General features: G+C 39.1%; 51 non-coding genes across 51 annotated transcripts; all 51 read right to left on the reverse strand.

The window, feature by feature from the left end:
- Positions 1–149: 149 nt before the first annotated feature.
- Positions 150–265, reverse strand: LOC135024414 (U5 spliceosomal RNA). Its single transcript, XR_010221238.1, has one exon. It is a non-coding gene; the product is annotated as a U5 spliceosomal RNA (small nuclear RNA).
- A 275-nt stretch (positions 266–540) lies between these two features.
- LOC135024954 (U5 spliceosomal RNA) lies at positions 541–656 on the reverse strand. Its single transcript, XR_010221763.1, has one exon. It is a non-coding gene; the product is annotated as a U5 spliceosomal RNA (small nuclear RNA).
- Positions 657–930: 274 nt separating this feature from the next.
- On the reverse strand, positions 931–1,046 carry LOC135024906 (U5 spliceosomal RNA). Its single transcript, XR_010221717.1, has one exon. It is a non-coding gene; the product is annotated as a U5 spliceosomal RNA (small nuclear RNA).
- A 286-nt stretch (positions 1,047–1,332) lies between these two features.
- LOC135024892 (U5 spliceosomal RNA) lies at positions 1,333–1,448 on the reverse strand. Its single transcript, XR_010221703.1, has one exon. It is a non-coding gene; the product is annotated as a U5 spliceosomal RNA (small nuclear RNA).
- Positions 1,449–1,718: 270 nt separating this feature from the next.
- Positions 1,719–1,834, reverse strand: LOC135024365 (U5 spliceosomal RNA). Its single transcript, XR_010221190.1, has one exon. It is a non-coding gene; the product is annotated as a U5 spliceosomal RNA (small nuclear RNA).
- A 274-nt stretch (positions 1,835–2,108) lies between these two features.
- Positions 2,109–2,224, reverse strand: LOC135024905 (U5 spliceosomal RNA). Its single transcript, XR_010221716.1, has one exon. It is a non-coding gene; the product is annotated as a U5 spliceosomal RNA (small nuclear RNA).
- A 274-nt stretch (positions 2,225–2,498) lies between these two features.
- Positions 2,499–2,614, reverse strand: LOC135024808 (U5 spliceosomal RNA). The gene has a single exon (XR_010221621.1). It is a non-coding gene; the product is annotated as a U5 spliceosomal RNA (small nuclear RNA).
- Positions 2,615–2,888: 274 nt separating this feature from the next.
- Positions 2,889–3,004, reverse strand: LOC135024990 (U5 spliceosomal RNA). Its single transcript, XR_010221797.1, has one exon. It is a non-coding gene; the product is annotated as a U5 spliceosomal RNA (small nuclear RNA).
- Positions 3,005–3,278: 274 nt separating this feature from the next.
- Positions 3,279–3,394, reverse strand: LOC135024476 (U5 spliceosomal RNA). The gene has a single exon (XR_010221296.1). It is a non-coding gene; the product is annotated as a U5 spliceosomal RNA (small nuclear RNA).
- A 274-nt stretch (positions 3,395–3,668) lies between these two features.
- Positions 3,669–3,784, reverse strand: LOC135024456 (U5 spliceosomal RNA). The gene has a single exon (XR_010221278.1). It is a non-coding gene; the product is annotated as a U5 spliceosomal RNA (small nuclear RNA).
- Positions 3,785–4,070: 286 nt separating this feature from the next.
- On the reverse strand, positions 4,071–4,186 carry LOC135024427 (U5 spliceosomal RNA). The gene has a single exon (XR_010221250.1). It is a non-coding gene; the product is annotated as a U5 spliceosomal RNA (small nuclear RNA).
- A 275-nt stretch (positions 4,187–4,461) lies between these two features.
- On the reverse strand, positions 4,462–4,577 carry LOC135024956 (U5 spliceosomal RNA). The gene has a single exon (XR_010221765.1). It is a non-coding gene; the product is annotated as a U5 spliceosomal RNA (small nuclear RNA).
- A 274-nt stretch (positions 4,578–4,851) lies between these two features.
- On the reverse strand, positions 4,852–4,967 carry LOC135024907 (U5 spliceosomal RNA). Its single transcript, XR_010221718.1, has one exon. It is a non-coding gene; the product is annotated as a U5 spliceosomal RNA (small nuclear RNA).
- A 286-nt stretch (positions 4,968–5,253) lies between these two features.
- Positions 5,254–5,369, reverse strand: LOC135024893 (U5 spliceosomal RNA). The gene has a single exon (XR_010221704.1). It is a non-coding gene; the product is annotated as a U5 spliceosomal RNA (small nuclear RNA).
- Positions 5,370–5,639: 270 nt separating this feature from the next.
- On the reverse strand, positions 5,640–5,755 carry LOC135024366 (U5 spliceosomal RNA). Its single transcript, XR_010221191.1, has one exon. It is a non-coding gene; the product is annotated as a U5 spliceosomal RNA (small nuclear RNA).
- A 274-nt stretch (positions 5,756–6,029) lies between these two features.
- LOC135024549 (U5 spliceosomal RNA) lies at positions 6,030–6,145 on the reverse strand. The gene has a single exon (XR_010221367.1). It is a non-coding gene; the product is annotated as a U5 spliceosomal RNA (small nuclear RNA).
- A 270-nt stretch (positions 6,146–6,415) lies between these two features.
- On the reverse strand, positions 6,416–6,531 carry LOC135024935 (U5 spliceosomal RNA). The gene has a single exon (XR_010221745.1). It is a non-coding gene; the product is annotated as a U5 spliceosomal RNA (small nuclear RNA).
- Positions 6,532–6,817: 286 nt separating this feature from the next.
- Positions 6,818–6,933, reverse strand: LOC135024392 (U5 spliceosomal RNA). The gene has a single exon (XR_010221217.1). It is a non-coding gene; the product is annotated as a U5 spliceosomal RNA (small nuclear RNA).
- A 282-nt stretch (positions 6,934–7,215) lies between these two features.
- LOC135025058 (U5 spliceosomal RNA) lies at positions 7,216–7,331 on the reverse strand. The gene has a single exon (XR_010221865.1). It is a non-coding gene; the product is annotated as a U5 spliceosomal RNA (small nuclear RNA).
- Positions 7,332–7,601: 270 nt separating this feature from the next.
- LOC135024551 (U5 spliceosomal RNA) lies at positions 7,602–7,717 on the reverse strand. Its single transcript, XR_010221369.1, has one exon. It is a non-coding gene; the product is annotated as a U5 spliceosomal RNA (small nuclear RNA).
- Positions 7,718–7,987: 270 nt separating this feature from the next.
- On the reverse strand, positions 7,988–8,103 carry LOC135024522 (U5 spliceosomal RNA). Its single transcript, XR_010221340.1, has one exon. It is a non-coding gene; the product is annotated as a U5 spliceosomal RNA (small nuclear RNA).
- A 282-nt stretch (positions 8,104–8,385) lies between these two features.
- LOC135024953 (U5 spliceosomal RNA) lies at positions 8,386–8,501 on the reverse strand. Its single transcript, XR_010221762.1, has one exon. It is a non-coding gene; the product is annotated as a U5 spliceosomal RNA (small nuclear RNA).
- Positions 8,502–8,771: 270 nt separating this feature from the next.
- LOC135024732 (U5 spliceosomal RNA) lies at positions 8,772–8,887 on the reverse strand. Its single transcript, XR_010221546.1, has one exon. It is a non-coding gene; the product is annotated as a U5 spliceosomal RNA (small nuclear RNA).
- A 270-nt stretch (positions 8,888–9,157) lies between these two features.
- On the reverse strand, positions 9,158–9,273 carry LOC135024482 (U5 spliceosomal RNA). Its single transcript, XR_010221303.1, has one exon. It is a non-coding gene; the product is annotated as a U5 spliceosomal RNA (small nuclear RNA).
- A 274-nt stretch (positions 9,274–9,547) lies between these two features.
- LOC135024809 (U5 spliceosomal RNA) lies at positions 9,548–9,663 on the reverse strand. Its single transcript, XR_010221622.1, has one exon. It is a non-coding gene; the product is annotated as a U5 spliceosomal RNA (small nuclear RNA).
- Positions 9,664–9,937: 274 nt separating this feature from the next.
- On the reverse strand, positions 9,938–10,053 carry LOC135024657 (U5 spliceosomal RNA). Its single transcript, XR_010221471.1, has one exon. It is a non-coding gene; the product is annotated as a U5 spliceosomal RNA (small nuclear RNA).
- Positions 10,054–10,327: 274 nt separating this feature from the next.
- Positions 10,328–10,443, reverse strand: LOC135024552 (U5 spliceosomal RNA). The gene has a single exon (XR_010221370.1). It is a non-coding gene; the product is annotated as a U5 spliceosomal RNA (small nuclear RNA).
- A 270-nt stretch (positions 10,444–10,713) lies between these two features.
- LOC135024550 (U5 spliceosomal RNA) lies at positions 10,714–10,829 on the reverse strand. The gene has a single exon (XR_010221368.1). It is a non-coding gene; the product is annotated as a U5 spliceosomal RNA (small nuclear RNA).
- A 270-nt stretch (positions 10,830–11,099) lies between these two features.
- On the reverse strand, positions 11,100–11,215 carry LOC135024936 (U5 spliceosomal RNA). Its single transcript, XR_010221746.1, has one exon. It is a non-coding gene; the product is annotated as a U5 spliceosomal RNA (small nuclear RNA).
- A 286-nt stretch (positions 11,216–11,501) lies between these two features.
- LOC135024393 (U5 spliceosomal RNA) lies at positions 11,502–11,617 on the reverse strand. The gene has a single exon (XR_010221218.1). It is a non-coding gene; the product is annotated as a U5 spliceosomal RNA (small nuclear RNA).
- Positions 11,618–11,899: 282 nt separating this feature from the next.
- Positions 11,900–12,015, reverse strand: LOC135025059 (U5 spliceosomal RNA). The gene has a single exon (XR_010221866.1). It is a non-coding gene; the product is annotated as a U5 spliceosomal RNA (small nuclear RNA).
- Positions 12,016–12,285: 270 nt separating this feature from the next.
- On the reverse strand, positions 12,286–12,401 carry LOC135024733 (U5 spliceosomal RNA). The gene has a single exon (XR_010221547.1). It is a non-coding gene; the product is annotated as a U5 spliceosomal RNA (small nuclear RNA).
- Positions 12,402–12,671: 270 nt separating this feature from the next.
- Positions 12,672–12,787, reverse strand: LOC135024958 (U5 spliceosomal RNA). Its single transcript, XR_010221767.1, has one exon. It is a non-coding gene; the product is annotated as a U5 spliceosomal RNA (small nuclear RNA).
- Positions 12,788–13,057: 270 nt separating this feature from the next.
- On the reverse strand, positions 13,058–13,173 carry LOC135024688 (U5 spliceosomal RNA). Its single transcript, XR_010221502.1, has one exon. It is a non-coding gene; the product is annotated as a U5 spliceosomal RNA (small nuclear RNA).
- Positions 13,174–13,455: 282 nt separating this feature from the next.
- Positions 13,456–13,571, reverse strand: LOC135025012 (U5 spliceosomal RNA). The gene has a single exon (XR_010221819.1). It is a non-coding gene; the product is annotated as a U5 spliceosomal RNA (small nuclear RNA).
- A 274-nt stretch (positions 13,572–13,845) lies between these two features.
- Positions 13,846–13,961, reverse strand: LOC135024871 (U5 spliceosomal RNA). Its single transcript, XR_010221682.1, has one exon. It is a non-coding gene; the product is annotated as a U5 spliceosomal RNA (small nuclear RNA).
- A 270-nt stretch (positions 13,962–14,231) lies between these two features.
- Positions 14,232–14,347, reverse strand: LOC135025015 (U5 spliceosomal RNA). Its single transcript, XR_010221822.1, has one exon. It is a non-coding gene; the product is annotated as a U5 spliceosomal RNA (small nuclear RNA).
- A 282-nt stretch (positions 14,348–14,629) lies between these two features.
- LOC135024980 (U5 spliceosomal RNA) lies at positions 14,630–14,745 on the reverse strand. Its single transcript, XR_010221788.1, has one exon. It is a non-coding gene; the product is annotated as a U5 spliceosomal RNA (small nuclear RNA).
- A 270-nt stretch (positions 14,746–15,015) lies between these two features.
- Positions 15,016–15,131, reverse strand: LOC135024714 (U5 spliceosomal RNA). Its single transcript, XR_010221528.1, has one exon. It is a non-coding gene; the product is annotated as a U5 spliceosomal RNA (small nuclear RNA).
- A 274-nt stretch (positions 15,132–15,405) lies between these two features.
- Positions 15,406–15,521, reverse strand: LOC135024666 (U5 spliceosomal RNA). The gene has a single exon (XR_010221480.1). It is a non-coding gene; the product is annotated as a U5 spliceosomal RNA (small nuclear RNA).
- A 274-nt stretch (positions 15,522–15,795) lies between these two features.
- Positions 15,796–15,911, reverse strand: LOC135024553 (U5 spliceosomal RNA). Its single transcript, XR_010221372.1, has one exon. It is a non-coding gene; the product is annotated as a U5 spliceosomal RNA (small nuclear RNA).
- A 270-nt stretch (positions 15,912–16,181) lies between these two features.
- On the reverse strand, positions 16,182–16,297 carry LOC135024585 (U5 spliceosomal RNA). The gene has a single exon (XR_010221403.1). It is a non-coding gene; the product is annotated as a U5 spliceosomal RNA (small nuclear RNA).
- Positions 16,298–16,567: 270 nt separating this feature from the next.
- Positions 16,568–16,683, reverse strand: LOC135024876 (U5 spliceosomal RNA). Its single transcript, XR_010221687.1, has one exon. It is a non-coding gene; the product is annotated as a U5 spliceosomal RNA (small nuclear RNA).
- A 286-nt stretch (positions 16,684–16,969) lies between these two features.
- On the reverse strand, positions 16,970–17,085 carry LOC135024617 (U5 spliceosomal RNA). The gene has a single exon (XR_010221430.1). It is a non-coding gene; the product is annotated as a U5 spliceosomal RNA (small nuclear RNA).
- Positions 17,086–17,355: 270 nt separating this feature from the next.
- LOC135024574 (U5 spliceosomal RNA) lies at positions 17,356–17,471 on the reverse strand. Its single transcript, XR_010221392.1, has one exon. It is a non-coding gene; the product is annotated as a U5 spliceosomal RNA (small nuclear RNA).
- A 270-nt stretch (positions 17,472–17,741) lies between these two features.
- On the reverse strand, positions 17,742–17,857 carry LOC135024523 (U5 spliceosomal RNA). The gene has a single exon (XR_010221341.1). It is a non-coding gene; the product is annotated as a U5 spliceosomal RNA (small nuclear RNA).
- Positions 17,858–18,139: 282 nt separating this feature from the next.
- On the reverse strand, positions 18,140–18,255 carry LOC135025061 (U5 spliceosomal RNA). The gene has a single exon (XR_010221867.1). It is a non-coding gene; the product is annotated as a U5 spliceosomal RNA (small nuclear RNA).
- Positions 18,256–18,525: 270 nt separating this feature from the next.
- On the reverse strand, positions 18,526–18,641 carry LOC135024734 (U5 spliceosomal RNA). The gene has a single exon (XR_010221548.1). It is a non-coding gene; the product is annotated as a U5 spliceosomal RNA (small nuclear RNA).
- A 270-nt stretch (positions 18,642–18,911) lies between these two features.
- Positions 18,912–19,027, reverse strand: LOC135024959 (U5 spliceosomal RNA). Its single transcript, XR_010221768.1, has one exon. It is a non-coding gene; the product is annotated as a U5 spliceosomal RNA (small nuclear RNA).
- A 269-nt stretch (positions 19,028–19,296) lies between these two features.
- Positions 19,297–19,412, reverse strand: LOC135024715 (U5 spliceosomal RNA). Its single transcript, XR_010221529.1, has one exon. It is a non-coding gene; the product is annotated as a U5 spliceosomal RNA (small nuclear RNA).
- A 274-nt stretch (positions 19,413–19,686) lies between these two features.
- On the reverse strand, positions 19,687–19,802 carry LOC135024438 (U5 spliceosomal RNA). The gene has a single exon (XR_010221261.1). It is a non-coding gene; the product is annotated as a U5 spliceosomal RNA (small nuclear RNA).
- Positions 19,803–19,932: the final 130 nt, after the last annotated feature.

Here is a 19,932-nt window from a genome sequence, read left to right on the forward strand (position 1 = left end):
CATGTGCTCCCAGATCTTTCAAGCAATTAGTATGGTCAAGAAAGTTCTTTTTGAAAAGAAACAGGCATTTACTGTCATTGTTATGCAAATAAACTTACATTAAAGCTACCAAGAAAGCACACTCGTTCTGTCTTTAAACTGATAAAAGAAACCCCAATAATATAGGGCATGCAAAAATTGAGATAAAACTCAGTTTTGCTCCTCTCCACGGAAATCTTTAGTAAAAGGCAAAAGATTTGTTCGTTCTGAAGAGAAACCAGAGCATGACCAAGATTTCACCTGTCGCCTGAGCGCCAAGCCAGCAGTCCTCATTCAGCTTAAAGTGAGCACCCAATTTGAAAGAAAGAAAGCAGATTTCTCACCAGGCTTCCCCTTGCTATAAGCATGGTTTGTACTCTTTGCCATGTGCTCCCAGATCTTTCAAGCTAGTAGCATGGTCAAGAAAGTTCTGTTTGAAAAGAAACAAACATTTACTGTCATTTTTTATGCAAATGAGCTTACATTGAAGCACACTCGGTCTATCTTTAAACCAATAAAAGAAACCTCAATAAGACGGGGTATACAAAAATTGAGATAAAACTCAGTTTTGCTCCTCTCCACGGAAATCTTTAGTAAAAAGCGAAAGATTTATTCGTTTTGAAAAGAAACCAGAGCATGACCAAGATTCCACCTGTCGCCTGAGTGCCAAGCCAGCAGTCCTCATTCAGCTTAAAGTGAGCACCCAATTTGAAAGAAAGAAAGCAGATTTCTGACCAGGCTTCCCCTTGCTATAAGCATGGTTTGTACTCTTTTCCATGTGCTCCCAGATATTCCAAGCAATTAGTATGTTCAAGAAAGTTCTGTTTGAAAATAAACAGACATTTACTGTCATTTCTATGCAAATGAGCTTACATTAAAGCACACTCATTCTATCTTTAAACTGATAAAAGAAACCCCAATAATATGGGGCATGCAAAAATTGCGATAAAACTCAATTTTGCTCCTCTCCACGGTAATCTTTAGTAAAAGGCGAAAGATTTGTTCGTTTAGAAGAGAAACCAGAGCATGACCAAGATTCCTCCTGTCGCCTGAGTGCCAAGCCAGCAGTCATCATTCAGCTCAAAGTGAGCACCCAATTTGAAAGAAAGAAAGCAGATTTCTCACCAGGCTTCCCCTTGCTATAAGCATGGTTTGTACTCTTTGCCATGTGCTCCCAGATCTTTCAAGCAATTAGTATGGTCAAGAAAGTTCTTTTTGAAAAGAAACAGGCATTTACTGTCATTGTTAAGCAAATAAACTTACATTAAAGCTACCAAGAAAGCACACTCGTTCTATCTTTAAACTGATAAAAGAAACCCCAATAATATGGGGTATGCAAAAATTGCGATAAAACTCAATTTTGCTCCTCTCCACGGAAATCTTTAGTAAAATGCGAAAGATTTGTTCGTTAAGAAGAGAATCCAGAGCATGACCAAGATTCCTCCTGTCGCCTGAGTGCCAAGCCTGCAGTCCTCATTCAGCTCAAAGTGAGCGCCCAATTTGAAAGAAAGCAGATTTATCACCTGGCTTCCCCTTGCTATAAGCATGGTTTGTACTGTTTTCCATGAGCTCCCAGATCTTTCAAGCAAGTAGCATGGTCAAGAAAGTTCTGTTTGAAAAGAAACAAACATTTACTGTCATTTCTATGCAAATGAGCTTACATTAAAGCACACTCGTTCTATCTTTAAACCAATAAAAGAAACCTCAATAAGATAGTGCATGCAAAAATTGAGATAAAACTCTGTTTTGCTCCTCTCCACGAAAATCTTTAGTAAAAGGCGAAAGATTTGTTCGTTCTGAAGAGAAACCAGAGCATGACCAAGATTCCACCTGTCGCCTGAGTGCCATGCCAGCAGTCCTCATTCAGCTCAAAGTGAGCACCCAATTTGAAAGAAAGAAAGCAGATTTCTCACCAGGCTTCCCCTTGCTATAAGCATGGTTTGTACTCTTTGCCATGTGCTCCCAGATCTTTCAAACGATTAATATGGTTAAGAAAGTTCTTTTTTAAAAGAAACAGACATTTACTGTCATTTCTATGCAAATGAGCTTACATTAAAGAACACTCGTTCTATCTTTAAACCGATACAAGAAACCCCAATAAGATGGGGCATGCAAAATTTGAGATAAAACTCAGTTTTGCTCTTCTCCACGGAAATCTTTAGTAAAAGGCGAAAGATTTATTCGTTCTGAAGAGAAACCAGAGCATGACCAAGATTCCTCCTGTCGCCTGAGTGCCATGCCAGCAGTCCTCATTCAGCTCAAAGTGAGCACCCAATTTGAAAGAAAGAAAGCAGATTTCTCACCTGGCTTCCCCTTGCTATAAGCATGGTTTGTACTTTTTTCCATGTGCTCCCTGATCTTTCAAGCAAGTAGCATGGTCAAGAAAGTTCTGTTCTAAAAGAAACAGACATTTACTGTCATTTCTATGCAAATGAGCTTACATTAAAGCACACTCGTTCTATCTTTAAACCGATAAAAGAAACCCCAATAAGATGGGGCATGCAAAAATTGAGATAAAACTCAGTTTTGCTCCTCTCCACAGAAATCTTTAGTAAAAGGCGAAAGATTTGTTTGTTCTGAAGAGAAACCAGAGCATGACCAAGATTCCACCTGTCACCTGAGTGCCATGCCAGCAGTGCTCATTCAGATCAAAGTGAGCACCCAATTTGAAAGAAAGAAAGCAGATTTCTCACCAGGCTTCCCCTTGCTATAAGCATGGTTTGTACTCTTTGCCATGTGCTCCCAGATCTTTCAAGCGATTAGTATGGTTAAGAAAGTTCTGTTTTAAAAGAAACAGACATTTACTGTCATTTCTATGCAAATGAGCTTACATTAAAGCACACTCGTTCTATCTTTAAACTGATAAAAGAAACCCCAATAATATGGGGCATGCAAAAATTGCGATAAAACTCAATTTTGCTCCTCTCCACGGAAATCTTTAGTAAAAGGCGAAAGATTTGTTCGTTCTGAAGAGAAACCAGAGCATAACCAAGATTCCACCTGTCGCCTGAGCGCCAAGCCAGCAGTCCTCATTCAGCTTAAAGTGAGCACCCAATTTGAAAGAAAGAAAGCAGATTTCTCACCAGGCTTCCCCTTGCTATAAGCATGGTTTGTACTCTTTGCCATGTGCTCCCAGATCTTTCAAGCGATTAGTATGGTTAAGAAAGTTCTGTTTTAAAAGAAACAGACATTTACTGTCATTTCTATGCAAATGAGCTTACATTAAAGCACACTTGTTCTATTTGTAAACCGATAAAAGAAACCCCAATAAGATGGGGCATGCAAAAATTGAGATAAAACTCAGTTTTGCTCCTCTCCACAGAAATGTTTAGTAAAAGGCGAAAGATTTGTTTGCTCTGAAGAGAAACCAGAGCATGACCAAGATTCCACCTGTCACCTGAGTGCCATGCCAGCAGTGCTCATTCAGATCAAAGTGAGCACCCAATTTGAAAGAAAGAAAGCAGATTTCTCACCTGGCTTCCCCTTGCTATAAGCATGGTTTGTACTCTTTTCAATGTGCTCCCTGATCTTTCAAGCAAGTAGCATGGTCAAGAAAGTTCTGTTTGAAAAGAAACAAACATTTGCTGTCATTTCTATGCAAATGAGCTTACATTAAAGCACACTCGTTCTATCTTTAAACCAATAAAAGAAACCTCAATAAGATGGGGCATGCAAAAATTGAGATAAAACTCAGTTTTGCTCCTCTCCACGGAAATCTTTAGTTTAAGGCGAAAGATTTGTTCGTTCTGAAGAGAAACCAGAGCATGACCAAGATTCCACCTGTCGCCTGAGCGCCAAGCCAGCAGTCCTCATTCAGCTTAAAGTGAGCACCCAATTTGAAAGAAAGAAAGCAGATTTCTTACCAGGCTTCCCCTTGCTATAAGCATGGTTTGTACTCTTTTCCATGTGCTCCCAGATCTTTCAAGCAATTAGTATGGTCAAGAAAGTTCTTTTTGAAAAGAAACAGGCATTTACTGTCATTGTTATGCAAATAAACTTACATTAAAGCTACCAAGAAAGCACACTCGTTCTGTCTTTAAACTGATAAAAGAAACCCCAATAATATAGGGCATGCAAAAATTGAGATAAAACTCAGTTTTGCTCCTCTCCACGGAAATCTTTAGTAAAAGGCAAAAGATTTGTTCGTTCTGAAGAGAAACCAGAGCATGACCAAGATTTCACCTGTCGCCTGAGCGCCAAGCCAGCAGTCCTCATTCAGCTTAAAGTGAGCACCCAATTTGAAAGAAAGAAAGCAGATTTCTCACCAGGCTTCCCCTTGCTATAAGCATGGTTTGTACTCTTTGCCATGTGCTCCCAGATCTTTCAAGCTAGTAGCATGGTCAAGAAAGTTCTGTTTGAAAAGAAACAAACATTTACTGTCATTTTTTATGCAAATGAGCTTACATTGAAGCACACTCGGTCTATCTTTAAACCAATAAAAGAAACCTCAATAAGACGGGGTATACAAAAATTGAGATAAAACTCAGTTTTGCTCCTCTCCACGGAAATCTTTAGTAAAAAGCGAAAGATTTATTCGTTTTGAAAAGAAACCAGAGCATGACCAAGATTCCACCTGTCGCCTGAGTGCCAAGCCAGCAGTCCTCATTCAGCTTAAAGTGAGCACCCAATTTGAAAGAAAGAAAGCAGATTTCTGACCAGGCTTCCCCTTGCTATAAGCATGGTTTGTACTCTTTTCCATGTGCTCCCAGATATTCCAAGCAATTAGTATGTTCAAGAAAGTTCTGTTTGAAAATAAACAGACATTTACTGTCATTTCTATGCAAATGAGCTTACATTAAAGCACACTCATTCTATCTTTAAACTGATAAAAGAAACCCCAATAATATGGGGCATGCAAAAATTGCGATAAAACTCAATTTTGCTCCTCTCCACGGTAATCTTTAGTAAAAGGCGAAAGATTTGTTCGTTTAGAAGAGAAACCAGAGCATGACCAAGATTCCTCCTGTCGCCTGAGTGCCAAGCCAGCAGTCATCATTCAGCTCAAAGTGAGCACCCAATTTGAAAGAAAGAAAGCAGATTTCTCACCAGGCTTCCCCTTGCTATAAGCATGGTTTGTACTCTTTGCCATGTGCTCCCAGATCTTTCAAGCAATTAGTATGGTCAAGAAAGTTCTTTTTGAAAAGAAACAGGCATTTACTGTCATTGTTAAGCAAATAAACTTACATTAAAGCTACCAAGAAAGCACACTCGTTCTATCTTTAAACTGATAAAAGAAACCCCAATAATATGGGGTATGCAAAAATTGCGATAAAACTCAATTTTGCTCCTCTCCACGGAAATCTTTAGTAAAATGCGAAAGATTTGTTCGTTAAGAAGAGAATCCAGAGCATGACCAAGATTCCTCCTGTCGCCTGAGTGCCAAGCCTGCAGTCCTCATTCAGCTCAAAGTGAGCGCCCAATTTGAAAGAAAGCAGATTTATCACCTGGCTTCCCCTTGCTATAAGCATGGTTTGTACTGTTTTCCATGAGCTCCCAGATCTTTCAAGCAAGTAGCATGGTCAAGAAAGTTCTGTTTGAAAAGAAACAAACATTTACTGTCATTTCTATGCAAATGAGCTTACATTAAAGCACACTCGTTCTATCTTTAAACCAATAAAAGAAACCTCAATAAGATAGTGCATGCAAAAATTGAGATAAAACTCTGTTTTGCTCCTCTCCACGAAAATCTTTAGTAAAAGGCGAAAGATTTGTTCGTTCTGAAGAGAAACCAGAGCATGACCAAGATTCCACCTGTCGCCTGAGTGCCATGCCAGCAGTCCTCATTCAGCTCAAAGTGAGCACCCAATTTGAAAGAAAGAAAGCAGATTTCTCACCAGGCTTCCCCTTGCTATAAGCATGGTTTGTACTCTTTGCCATGTGCTCCCAGATCTTTCAAGCGATTAATATGGTTAAGAAAGTTCTTTTTTAAAAGAAACAGACATTTACTGTCATTTCTATGCAAATGAGCTTACATTAAAGCACACTCGTTCTATCTTTAAACCAATAAAAGAAACCTCAATAAGACGGGGCATACACAAATTGAGATAAAACTCAGTTTTGCTCCTCTCCACAGAAATCTTTAATAAAAGGCGAAAGATTTGTTCATTTTGAAGAGAAACCAGAGCATGACCAAGATTCCTCCTGTTGCCTGAGTGCCATGCCAGCAGTCCTCATTCAGCTCAAAGTGAGCGCCCAATTTGAAAGATAGCAGATTTCTCACCTGGCTTCCCCTTGCTATAAGCATGGTTTATACTGTTTTCCACGTGCTCCCAGATCTTTCAAGCAATTAGTATGGTCAAGAAAGTTCTGTTTGAAAAGAAACAGACATTTACTGTCATTTCTATGCAAATGAGCTTACATTAAAGCACACTCGTTCTATCTTTAAACCAATAAAAGAAACCCCAATAAGATGGGGCATGCAAAAATTGAGATAAAACTCAGTTTTGCTCCTCTCCACGGAAATCTTTAGTAAAAGGCAAAATATTTATTTGTTCTGAAGAGAAACCAGAGCATGACCAAGATTCCACCTGTCGCCTGAGTGCCAAGCCAGCAATCCTCATTCAGCTTAAAGTGAGCACCCAATTTGAAAGAAAGAAAGCAGATTTCTCACCAGGCTTCCCCTTGCTATAAGCATGGTTTGTACTCTTTTCCATGTGCTCCCAGATCTTTCAAGCAATTAGTATGGTCAAGAAAATTCCTTTTGAAAAGAAACAGGCATTTACTGTCATTGTTATGCAAATAAACTTACATCAAAGCTACTAAGAAAGCACACTCGTTCTGTCTTTAAACTAATAATAGAAACCCCAATAATATGGGGCATGCAAAAATTGAGATAAAACTCAGTTTTGCTCCTCTCCACAGAAATCTTTAGTAAAAGGAGAAAGATTTGTTAGTTCTGAAGAGAAACCAGAGCATGACAAAGATTCCACCTGTCGCCTGAGTGCCAAGCCAGCAGTCCTCATTCAGCTTAAAGTGAGCACCCAATTTGAAAGAAAGCAGATTTCTAACCAAGCTTCCCCTTGCTATAAGCATGGTTTGTACTCTATTCCATGTGCTCCCAGATCTTTCAAGTAATTAGTATGGTCAAGAAAGTTCTGTTTGAAAAGAAACAGGAATTTACTGTCATTGTTATGCAAATAAACTTACATCAAAGCTACCAAGAAAGCACACTCATTCTGTCTTTAAACTGATAAAACAAACACCAATAATATGGGGCATGCAAAAATTGAGATAAAACTCAGTTTTGCTCCTCTCCACGGAAATCTTTAATAAAAGGCGAAAGATTTGTTCATTCTGAAGAGAAACCAGAGCATGACCAAGATTCCTCCTGTCGCCTGAGTGCCATGCCAGCAGTCCTCATTCAGCTCAAAGTGAGCACCCAACTTAAAAGAAAGCAGATTTCTCACCTGGCTTCCCCTTGCTATAAGCATGGTTTATACTGTTTTCCACGTGCTCCCAGATCTTTCAAGCAATTAGTATGGTCAAGAAAGTTCTGTTTGAAAATAAACAGACATTTACTGTCATTTCTATGCAAATGAGCTTACATTAAAGCACACTCGTTCTATCTTTAAACCAATAAAAGAAACCTCAATAAGACGGGGCATACACAAATTGAAATAAAACTCAGTTTTGCTCCTCTCCACAGAAATCTTTAATAAAAGGCGAAAGATTTGTTCATTCTGAAGAGAAACCAGAGCATGACCAAGATTCCTCCTGTCGCCTGAGTGCCATGCCAGCAGTCCTCATTCAGCTCAAAGTGAGCGCCCAATTTGAAAGAAAGCAGATTTCTCACCAGGCTTCCCCTTGCTATAAGCATGGTTTGTACTCTTTTCCATGTGCTCCCAGTTCTTTCAAGCAATTAGTATGGTCAAGAAAGTTCTGTTTGAAAATAAACAGACATTTACTGTCATTTCTATGCAAATGAGCTTACATTAAAGCACACTCGTTCTATCTTTAAACCAATAAAAGAAACCTCAATAAGACGGGGCATACAAAAATTGAGATAAAACTCAGTTTTGCTCCTCTCCACAGAAATCTTTAGTAAAAGGAGAAAGATTTGTTAGTTCTGAAGAGAAACCAGAGCATGACAAAGATTCCACCTGTCGCCTGAGTGCCAAGCCAGCAGTCCTCATTCAGCTTAAAGTGAGCACCCAATTTGAAAGAAAGCAGATTTCTAACCAAGCTTCCCCTTGCTATAAGCATGGTTTGTACTCTATTCCATGTGCTCCCAGATCTTTCAAGTAATTAGTATGGTCAAGAAAGTTCTGTTTGAAAAGAAACAGGTATTTACTGTCATTGTTATGCAAATAAACTTACATTAAAGCTACCAAGAAAGCACACTCATTCTGTCTTTAAACTGATAAAAGAAACACCAATAATATGGGGCATGCAAAAATTGAGATAAAACTCAGTTTTGCTCCTCTCCACGGAAATCTTTAATAAAAGGCGAAAGATTTGTTCGTTCTGAAGAGAAACCAGAGCATGACCAAGATTCCTCCTGTCGCCTGAGTGCCATGCCAGCAGTCCTCATTCAGCTCAAAGTGAGCACCCAATTTAAAAGAAAGCAGATTTCTCACCTGGCTTCCCCTTGCTATAAGCATGGTTTATACTGTTTTCCATGTGCTCCCTGATCTTTCAAGCAATTAGTATGGTCAAGAAAGTTCTGTTTGAAAAGAAACAGATATTTACTGTCATTTCTATGCAAATGAGCTTACATTAAAGCACACTCGTTCTATCTTTAAACTGATAAAAGAAACCCCAATAAGATGGGGCATGCAAAAATTGAGATAAAACTCAGTTTTGCTCCTCTCCACGGAAATCTTTAATAAAAGGCGAAAGATTTGTTCGTTCTGAAGAGAAACCAGAGCATGACCAAGATTCCTCCTGTCGCCTGAGTGCCATGCCAGCAGTCCTCATTCAGCTCAAAGTGAGCACCCAATTTAAAAGAAAGCAGATTTCTCACCTGGCTTCCCCTTGCTATAAGCATGGTTTATACTGTTTTCCATGTGCTCCCAGATCTTTCAAGCAATTAGTATGGTCAAGAAAGTTCTGTTTGAAAAGAAACAGACATTTACTGTCATTTCTATGCAAATGAGCTTACATTAAAGCACACTCGTTCTATCTTTAAACCAATAAAAGAAACCTCAATAAGATGGGGCATGCAAAAATTGAGATAAAATTCAGTTTTGCTCCTCTCCACGGAAATCTTTAGTAAAAGGCGAAAGATTTGCTTGTTCTGAAGAGAAACCAGAGCATGACCAAGATTCCACCTGTCACCTGAGTGCCATGCCAGCAGTCCTCATTCAGCTCAAAGTGAGCACCCAATTTGAAAGAAAGAAAGCAGATTTCTCACCTGGCTTCCCCTTGCTATAAGCATGGTTTGTACTTTTTTCCATGTGCTCCCTGATCTTTCAAGCAAGTAGCATGGTCAAGAAAGTTCTGTTTTAAAAGAAACAGACATTTACTGTCATTTCTATGCAAATGAGCTTACATTAAAGCACACTCGTTCTATCTTTAAACCGATAAAAGAAACCCCAATAAGATGGGGCATGCAAAAATTGAGATAAAACTCAGTTTTGCTCCTCTCCACAGAAATCTTTAGTAAAAGGCGAAAGATTTGTTTGTTCTGAAGAGAAACCAGAGCATGACCAAGATTCCACCTGTCACCTGAGTGCCATGCCAGCAGTGCTCATTCAGATCAAAGTGAGCACCCAATTTGAAAGAAAGAAAGCAGATTTCTCACCAGGCTTCCACTTGCTATAAGCATGGTTTGTACTCTTTGCCATGTGCTCCCAGATCTTTCAAGCGATTAGTATGGTTAAGAAAGTTCTGTTTTAAAAGAAACAGACATTTACTGTCATTTCTATGCAAATGAGCTTACATTAAAGCACACTCGTTCTATCTTTAAACCGATAAAAGAAACCCCAATAAGATGGGGCATGCAAAAATTGAGATAAAACTCAGTTTTGCTCCTCTCCACGGAAATCTTTAGTAAAAGGCGAAAGATTTATTTGTTCTGAAGAGAAACCAGAGCATGACCAAGATTCCACCTGTCGCCTGAGTGCCAAGCCAGAAATCCTCATTCAGCTTAAAGTGAGCACCCAATTTGAAAGAAAGAAAGCAGATTTCTCACCAGGCTTCCCCTTGCTATAAGCATGGTTTGTACTCTTTTCCATGTGCTCCCAGATCTTTCAAGCAATTAGTATGGTCAAGAAAGTTCTTTTTGAAAAGAAACAGGCATTTACTGTCATTTCTATGCAAATGAGCTTACATTAAAGCACACTCGTTCTATCTTTAAACCAATAAAAAAAACCTCAATAAGACGGGGCATACACAAATTGAGATAAAACTCAGTTTTGCTCCTCTCCACAGAAATCTTTAATAAAAGGCGAAAGATTTGTTCATTCTGAAGAGAAACCAGAGCATGACCAAGATTCCTCCTGTTGCCTGAGTGCCATGCCAGCAGTCCTCATTCAGCTCAAAGTGAGCGCCCAATTTGAAAGATAGCAGATTTCTCACCTGGCTTCCCCTTGCTATAAGCATGGTTTATACTGTTTTCCACGTGCTCCCAGATCTTTCAAGCAATTAGTATGGTCAAGAAAGATCTGTTTGAAAAGAAACAGACATTTACTGTCATTTCTATGCAAATGAGCTTACATTAAAGCACACTCGTTCTATCTTTAAACCAATAAAAGAAACCTCAATAAGACGGGGCATACACAAATTGAGATAAAACTCAGTTTTGCTCCTCTCCACAGAAATCTTTAATAAAAGGCGAAAGATTTGTTCATTTTGAAGAGAAACCAGAGCATGACCAAGATTCCTCCTGTTGCCTGAGTGCCATGCCAGCAGTCCTCATTCAGCTCAAAGTGAGCGCCCAATTTGAAAGATAGCAGATTTCTCACCTGGCTTCCCCTTGCTATAAGCATGGTTTATACTGTTTTCCACGTGCTCCCAGATCTTTCAAGCAATTAGTATGGTCAAGAAAGTTCTGTTTGAAAAGAAACAGACATTTACTGTCATTTCTATGCAAATGAGCTTACATTAAAGCACACTCGTTCTATCTTTAAACCAATAAAAGAAACCCCAATAAGATGGGGCATGCAAAAATTGAGATAAAACTCAGTTTTGCTCCTCTCCACGGAAATCTTTAGTAAAAGGCAAAATATTTATTTGTTCTGAAGAGAAACCAGAGCATGACCAAGATTCCACCTGTCGCCTGAGTGCCAAGCCAGCAATCCTCATTCAGCTTAAAGTGAGCACCCAATTTGAAAGAAAGAAAGCAGATTTCTCACCAGGCTTCCCCTTGCTATAAGCATGGTTTGTACTCTTTTCCATGTGCTCCCAGATCTTTCAAGCAATTAGTATGGTCAAGAAAATTCCTTTTGAAAAGAAACAGGCATTTACTGTCATTGTTATGCAAATAAACTTACATCAAAGCTACTAAGAAAGCACACTCGTTCTGTCTTTAAACTAATAATAGAAACCCCAATAATATGGGGCATGCAAAAATTGAGATAAAACTCAGTTTTGCTCCTCTCCACAGAAATCTTTAGTAAAAGGAGAAAGATTTGTTAGTTCTGAAGAGAAACCAGAGCATGACAAAGATTCCACCTGTCGCCTGAGTGCCAAGCCAGCAGTCCTCATTCAGCTTAAAGTGAGCACCCAATTTGAAAGAAAGCAGATTTCTAACCAAGCTTCCCCTTGCTATAAGCATGGTTTGTACTCTATTCCATGTGCTCCCAGATCTTTCAAGTAATTAGTATGGTCAAGAAAGTTCTGTTTGAAAAGAAACAGGAATTTACTGTCATTGTTATGCAAATAAACTTACATCAAAGCTACCAAGAAAGCACACTCATTCTGTCTTTAAACTGATAAAACAAACACCAATAATATGGGGCATGCAAAAATTGAGATAAAACTCAGTTTTGCTCCTCTCCACGGAAATCTTTAATAAAAGGCGAAAGATTTGTTCATTCTGAAGAGAAACCAGAGCATGACCAAGATTCCTCCTGTCGCCTGAGTGCCATGCCAGCAGTCCTCATTCAGCTCAAAGTGAGCACCCAACTTAAAAGAAAGCAGATTTCTCACCTGGCTTCCCCTTGCTATAAGCATGGTTTATACTGTTTTCCATGTGCTCCCAGATCTTTCAAGCAATTAGTATGGTCAAGAAAGTTCTGTTTGAAAAGAAACAGATATTTACTGTCATTTCTATGCAAATGAGCTTACATTAAAGCACACTCGTTCTATCTTTAAACTGATAAAAGAAACCCCAATAAGATGGGGCATGCAAAAATTGAGATAAAACTCAGTTTTGCTCCTCTCCACGGAAATCTTTAATAAAAGGCGAAAGATTTGTTCGTTCTGAAGAGAAACCAGAGCATGACCAAGATTCCTCCTGTCGCCTGAGTGCCATGCCAGCAGTCCAGATTCAGCTCAAAGTGAGCACCCAATTTAAAAGAAAGCAGATTTCTCACCTGGCTTCCCCTTGCTATAAGCATGGTTTATACTGTTTTCCATGTGCTCCCAGATCTTTCAAGCAATTAGTATGGTCAAGCAAGTTCTGTTTGAAAAGAAACAGACATTTACTGTCATTTCTATGCAAATGAGCTTACATTAAAGCACACTCGTTCTATCTTTAAACTGATAAAACAAACCCCAATAAGATGGGGCATGCAAAAATTGAGATAAAACTTAGTTTTGCTCCTCTCCACGGAAATCTTTAATAAAAGGCGAAAGATTTGTTCGTTCTGAAGAGAAACCAGAGCATGACCAAGATTCCTCCTGTCGCCTGAGTGCCATGCCAGCAGTCCTCATTCAGCTCAAAGTGAGCACCCAATTTAAAAGAAAGCAGATTTCTCACCTGGCTTCCCCTTGCTATAAGCATGGTTTATACTGTTTTCCATGTGCTCCCAGATCTTTCAAGCAATTAGTATGGTCAAGAAAGTTCTGTTTGAAAAGAAACAGACATGTACTGTCATTTCTATGCAAATGAGCTTACATTAAAGCACACTAGTTCTATCTTTAAACCAATAAAAGAAACCCCAATAAGATGGGGCATACAAAAATTGAGATAAAACTCAGTTTTGCTCCTCTCCACGGAAATCTTTAGTAAAAGGCGAAAGATTTATTCGTTCTGAAGAGAAACCAGAGCATAACCAAGATTCCACCTGTCGCCTGAGTGCCAAGCCAGCAGTCCTCTTTCAGCTCAAAGTGAGCACCCAATTTGAAAGAAAGCAGATTTCTAACCAGGCTTCCCCTTGCTATAAGCATGGTTTGTACTCTATTCCACGTGCTCCCAGATCTTTCAAGTAATTAGTATGGTCAAGAAAGTTCTGTTTGAAAAGAAACAGACATTTACTGTCATTGTTATGCAAATAAACTTACATCAAAGCTACCAAGAAAGCACACTCATTCTGTCTTTAAACTGATAAAAGAAACCCCAATAATATGGGGCATGCAAAAATTGAGATTAAACTCAGTTTTGCTCCTCTCCACGGAAATCTTTAGTAAAAGGCGAAAGATTTGTTCGTTCTGAAGAGAAACCAGAGCATGACCAAGATTCCTCCTGTCGCCTGAGTGCCATGCCAGCATTCCTCATTCAGCTCAAAGTGAGCACCCAATTTGAAAGAAAGAAAGCAGATTTCTCACCAGGCTTCCCCTTGCTATAAGCATGGTTTGTACTCTTTTCCATGTGCTCCCTGATCTTTCAAGCAATTAGTATGGTCAAGAAAGTTCTGTTTGAAAAGAAACAAACATTTACTGTCAATTCTATGCAAATGAGCTTACATTAAAGCACACTCGTTCTATCTTTAAACCGATAAAAGAAACCCCAATAAGATGTGGCATGCAAAAATTGAGATAAAACTCAGTTTTGCTCCTCTCCACGAAAATCTTTAGTAAAAGGCGAAAGATTTATTCGTTCTGAAGAGAAACCAGAGCATAACCAAGATTCCACCTGTCGCCTGAATGCCAAGCCAGCAGTCCTCATTCAGCTTAAAGTGAGCACCCAATTTGAAAGAAAGCAGATTTCTCACCAGGCTTCCCCTTGCTATAAGCATGGTTTGTACTCTTTTCCATGTGCTCCCAGTTCTTTCAAGCAATTAGTATGGTCAAGAAAGTTCTGTTTGAAAATAAACAGACATTTACTGTCATTTCTATGCAAATGAGCTTACATTAAAGCACACTCGTTCTATCTTTAAACCATTAAAAGAAACCTCAATAAGACGGGGCATTCAAAAATTGAGATAAAACTCAGTTTTGCTCCTCTCCACAGAAATCTTTAGTAAAAGGCGAAAGATTTGTTCGTTCTAAAGAGAAACCAGAGCATGACCAAGATTCCACCTGTCGCCTGAGTGCCAAGCCAGCAGTCCTCTTTCAGCTTAAAGTGAGCACCCAATTTGAAAGAAAGCAGATTTCTAACCAGGCTTCCCCTTGCTATAAGCATGGTTTGTACTCTATTCCATGTGCTCCCAGATCTTTCAAGTAATTAGTATGGTCAAGAAAGTTCTGTTTGAAAAGAAACAGGAATTTACTGTCATTGTTATGCAAATAAACTTACATTAAAGCTACCAAGAAAGCACACTCATTCTGTCTTTAAACTGATAAAAGAAACACCAATATTATGGGGCATGCAAAAATTGAGATAAAACTCAGTTTTGCTCCTCTCCACGGAAATCTTTAATAAAAGGCGAAAGATTTGTTCGTTCTGAAGAGAAACCAGAGCATGACCAAGATTCCTCCTGTCGCCTGAGTGCCATGCCAGCAGTCCTCATTCAGCTCAAAGTGAGCACCCAATTTAAAAGAAAGCAGATTTCTCACCTGGCTTCCCCTTGCTATAAGCATGGTTTATACTGTTTTCCATGTGCTCCCAGATCTTTCAAGCAATTAGTATGGTCAAGAAAGTTCTGTTTGAAAAGAAACAGACATGTACTGTCATTTCTATGCAAATGAGCTTACATTAAAGCACACTAGTTCTATCTTTAAACCAATAAAAGAAACCCCAATAAGATGGGGCATACAAAAATTGAGATAAAACTCAGTTTTGCTCCTCTCCACGGAAATCTTTAGTAAAAGGTGAAAGATTTGTTCGTTCTGAAGAGAAACCAGAGCATGACCAAGATTCCTCCTGTCGCCTGAGTGCCATGCCAGCAGTCCTCATTCAGCTCAAAGTGAGCACCCAATTTGAAAGAAAGAAAGCAGATTTCTCACCAGGCTTCCCCTTGCTATAAGCATGGTTTGTACTCTTTTCCATGTGCTCCCAGATCTTTCAAGCAATTAGTATGGTCAAGAAAGTTCTGTTTGAAAAGAAACAAACATGTACTGTCATTTCTATGCAAATGAGCTTACATTAAAGCACAGTAGTTCTATCTGTAAACCAATAAAAGAAACCCCAATAAGATGGGGCATACAAAAATTGAGATAAAACTCAGTTTTGCTCCTCTCCACGGAAATCTTTAGTAAAAGGCGAAAGATTTATTTGTACTGAAGAGAAACCAGAGCATGACCAAGATTCCACCTGTCGCCTGAGTGCCAAGCCAGAAATCCTCATTCAGCTTAAAGTGAGCACCCAATTTGAAAGAAAGAAAGCAGATTTCTCACCAGGCTTCCCCTTGCTATAAGCATGGTTTGTACTCTTTTCCATGTGCTCCCAGATCTTTCAAGCAATTAGTATGGTCAAGAAAGTTCTTTTTGAAAAGAAACAGGCATTTACTGTCATTTCTATGCAAATGAGCTTACATTAAAGCACACTCGTTCTATCTTTAAACCAATAAAAAAAACCTCAATAAGACGGGGCATACACAAATTGAGATAAAACTCAGTTTTGCTCCTCTCCACAGAAATCTTTAATAAAAGGCGAAAGATTTGTTCATTCTGAAGAGAAACCAGAGCATGACCAAGATTCCTCCTGTTGCCTGAGTGCCATGCCAGCAGTCCTCATTCAGCTCAAAGTGAGCGCCCAATTTGAAAGATAGCAGATTTCTCACCTGGCTTCCCCTTGCTATAAGCATGGTTTATACTGTTTTCCACGTGCTCCCAGATCTTTCAAGCAATTAGTATGGTCAAGAAAGATCTGTTTGAAAAGAAACAGACATTTACTGTCATTTCTATGCAAATGAGCTTACATTAAAGCACACTCGTTCTATCTTTAAACCAATAAAAGAAACCTCAATAAGACGGGGCATACACAAATTGAGATAAAACTCAGTTTTGCTCCTCTCCACAGAAATCTTTAATAAAAGACGAAAGATTTGTTCATTTTGAAGAGAAACCAGAGCATGACCAAGATTCCTCCTGTTGCCTGAGTGCCATGCCAGCAGTCCTCATTCAGCTCAAAGTGAGCGCCCAATTTGAAAGATAGCAGATTTCTCACCTGGCTTCCCCTTGCTATAAGCATGGTTTATACTGTTTTCCACGTGCTCCCAGATCTTTCAAGCAATTAGTATGGTCAAGAAAGTTCTGTTTGAAAAGAAACAGACATTTACTGTCATTTCTATGCAAATGAGCTTACATTAAAGCACACTCGTTCTATCTTTAAACCAATAAAAGAAACCCCAATAAGATGGGGCATGCAAAAATTGAGATAAAACTCAGTTTTGCTCCTCTCCACGGAAATCTTTAGTAAAAGGCAAAATATTTATTTGTTTTGAAGAGAAACCAGAGCATGACCAAGATTCCACCTGTCGCCTGAGTGCCAAGCCAGCAATCCTCATTCAGCTTAAAGTGAGCACCCAATTTGAAAGAAAGAAAGCAGATTTCTCACCAGGCTTCCCCTTGCTATAAGCATGGTTTGTACTCTTTTCCATGTGCTCCCAGATCTTTCAAGCAATTAGTATGGTCAAGAAAGTTCCTTTTGAAAAGAAACAGGCATTTACTGTCATTGTTATGCAAATAAACTTACATCAAAGCTACTAAGAAAGCACACTCGTTCTGTCTTTAAACTAATAATAGAAACCCCAATAATATGGGGCATGCAAAAATTGAGATAAAACTCAGTTTTGCTCCTCTCCACGGAAATCTTTAGTAAAAGGCGAAAGATTTGTTCATTCTGAAGAGAAACCAGAGCATGACCAAGATTCCTCCTGTCGCCAGAGTGCCATGCCAGCAGTCCTCATTCAGCTCAAAGTGAGCGCCCAATTTGAAAGAAAGCAGATTTCTCACCTGGCTTCCCCTTGCTATAAGCATGGTTTATACTGTTTTCCACGTGCTCCCAGATCTTTCAAGCAATTAGTATGGTCAAGAAAGTTCTGTTTGAAAAGAAACAGACATTTACTGTCATTTCTATGCAAATGAGCTTACATTAAAGCACACTTGTTCTATCTTTAAACCAATAAAAGAAACCTCAATAAGACGGGGCATACACAAATTGAAATAAAACTCAGTTTTGCTCCTCTCCACAGAAATCTTTAATAAAAGGCGAAAGATTTGTTCATTCTGAAGAAAAACCAGAGCATGACCAAGATTCCTCCTGTCGCCTGAGTGCCATGCCAGCAGTCCTCATTCAGCTCAAAGTGAGCGCCCAATTTGAAAGAAAGCAGATTTCTCACCAGGCTTCCCCTTGCTATAAGCATGGTTTGTACTCTTTTCCATGTGCTCCCAGTTCTTTCAAGCAATTAGTATGGTCAAGAAAGTTCTGTCTGAAAATAAACAGACATTTACTGTCATTTCTATGCAAATGAGCTTACATTAAAGCACACTCGTTCTATCTTTAAACCAATAAAAGAAACCTCAATAAGACGGGGCATACAAAAATTGAGATAAAACTCAGTTTTGCTCCTCTCCACAGAAATCTTTAGTAAAAGGAGAAAGATTTGTTAGTTCTGAAGAGAAACCAGAGCATGACAAAGATTCCACCTGTCGCCTGAGTGCCAAGCCAGCAGTCCTCATTCAGCTTAAAGTGAGCACCCAATTTGAAAGAAAGCAGATTTCTAACCAAGCTTCCCCTTGCTATAAGCATGGTTTGTACTCTATTCCATGTGCTCCCAGATCTTTCAAGTAATTAGTATGGTCAAGAAAGTTCTGTTTGAAAAGAAACAGGAATTTACTGTCATTGTTATGCAAATAAACTTACATTAAAGCTACCAAGAAAGCACACTCATTCTGTCTTTAAACTGATAAAACAAACACCAATAATATGGGGCATGCAAAAATTGAGATAAAACTCAGTTTTGCTCCTCTCCACGGAAATCTTTAATAAAAGGCGAAAGATTTGTTCATTCTGAAGAGAAACCAGAGCATGACCAAGATTCCTCCTGTCGCCTGAGTGCCATGCCAGCAGTCCTCATTCAGCTCAAAGTGAGCACCCAATTTAAAAGAAAGCAGATTTCTCACCTGGCTTCCCCTTGCTATAAGCATGGTTTATACTGTTTTCCATGTGCTCCCAGATCTTTCAAGCAATTAGTATGGTCAAGAAAGTTCTGTTTGAAAAGAAACAGATATTTACTGTCATTTCTATGCAAATGAGCTTACATTAAAGCACACTCGTTCTATCTTTAAACTGATAAAAGAAACCCCAATAAGATGGGGCATGCAAAAATTGAGATAAAACTCAGTTTTGCTCCTCTCCACGGAAATCTTTAATAAAAGGCGAAAGATTTGTTCGTTCTGAAGAGAAACCAGAGCATGACCAAGATTCCTCCTGTCGCCTGAGTGCCATGCCAGCAGTCCAGATTCAGCTCAAAGTGAGCACCCAATTTAAAAGAAAGCAGATTTCTCACCTGGCTTCCCCTTGCTATAAGCATGGTTTATACTGTTTTCCATGTGCTCCCAGATCTTTCAAGCAATTAGTATGGTCAAGCAAGTTCTGTTTGAAAAGAAACAGACATTTACTGTCATTTCTATGCAAATGAGCTTACATTAAAGCACACTCGTTCTATCTTTAAACTGATAAAACAAACCCCAATAAGATGGGGCATGCAAAAATTGAGATAAAACTTAGTTTTGCTCCTCTCCACGGAAATCTTTAATAAAAGGCGAAAGATTTGTTCGTTCTGAAGAGAAACCAGAGCATGACCAAGATTCCTCCTGTCGCCTGAGTGCCATGCCAGCAGTACTCATTCAGCTCAAAGTGAGCACCCAATTTAAAAGAAAGCAGATTTCTCACCTGGCTTCCCCTTGCTATAAGCATGGTTTATACTGTTTTCCATGTGCTCCCAGATCTTTCAAGCAATTAGTATGGTCAAGAAAGTTCTGTTTGAAAAGAAACAGACATGTACTGTCATTTCTATGCAAATGAGCTTACATTAAAGCACACTAGTTCTATCTTTAAACCAATAAAGAAACCCCAATAAGATGGGGCATACAAAAATTGAGATAAAACTCAGTTTTGCTCCTCTCCACGGAAATCTTTAGTAAAAGGTGAAAGATTTGTTCGTTCTGAAGAGAAACCAGAGCATGACCAAGATTCCTCCTGTCGCCTGAGTGCCATGCCAGCAGTCCTCATTCAGCTCAAAGTGAGCACCCAATTTGAAAGAAAGAAAGCAGATTTCTCACCAGGCTTCCCCTTGCTATAAGCATGGTTTGTACTCTTTTCCATGTGCTCCCAGATCTTTCAAGCAATTAGTATGGTCAAGAAAGTTCTGTTTGAAAAGAAACAGACATTTACTGTCAATTCTATGCAAATGAGCTTACATTAAAGCACACTCGTTCTATCTTTAAACCGATAAAAGAAACCCCAATAAGATGGGGCATGCAAAAATTGAGATAAAACTCAGTTTTGCTCCTCTACACGGAAATCTTTAGTAAAAGGCGAAAGATTTATTCGTTCTGAAGAGAAACCAGAGCATAACCAAGATTCCACCTGTCGCCTGAGTGCCAAGCCAGCAGTCCTCTTTCAGCTCAAAGTGAGCACCCAATTTGAAAGAAAGCAGATTTCTAACCAGGCTTCCCCTTGCTATAAGCATGGTTTGTACTCTA

This window comes from Pseudophryne corroboree, unplaced genomic scaffold, assembly GCF_028390025.1.
Source record: "Pseudophryne corroboree isolate aPseCor3 unplaced genomic scaffold, aPseCor3.hap2 scaffold_410, whole genome shotgun sequence".
Lineage (NCBI taxonomy): Eukaryota > Metazoa > Chordata > Amphibia > Anura > Myobatrachidae > Pseudophryne > Pseudophryne corroboree.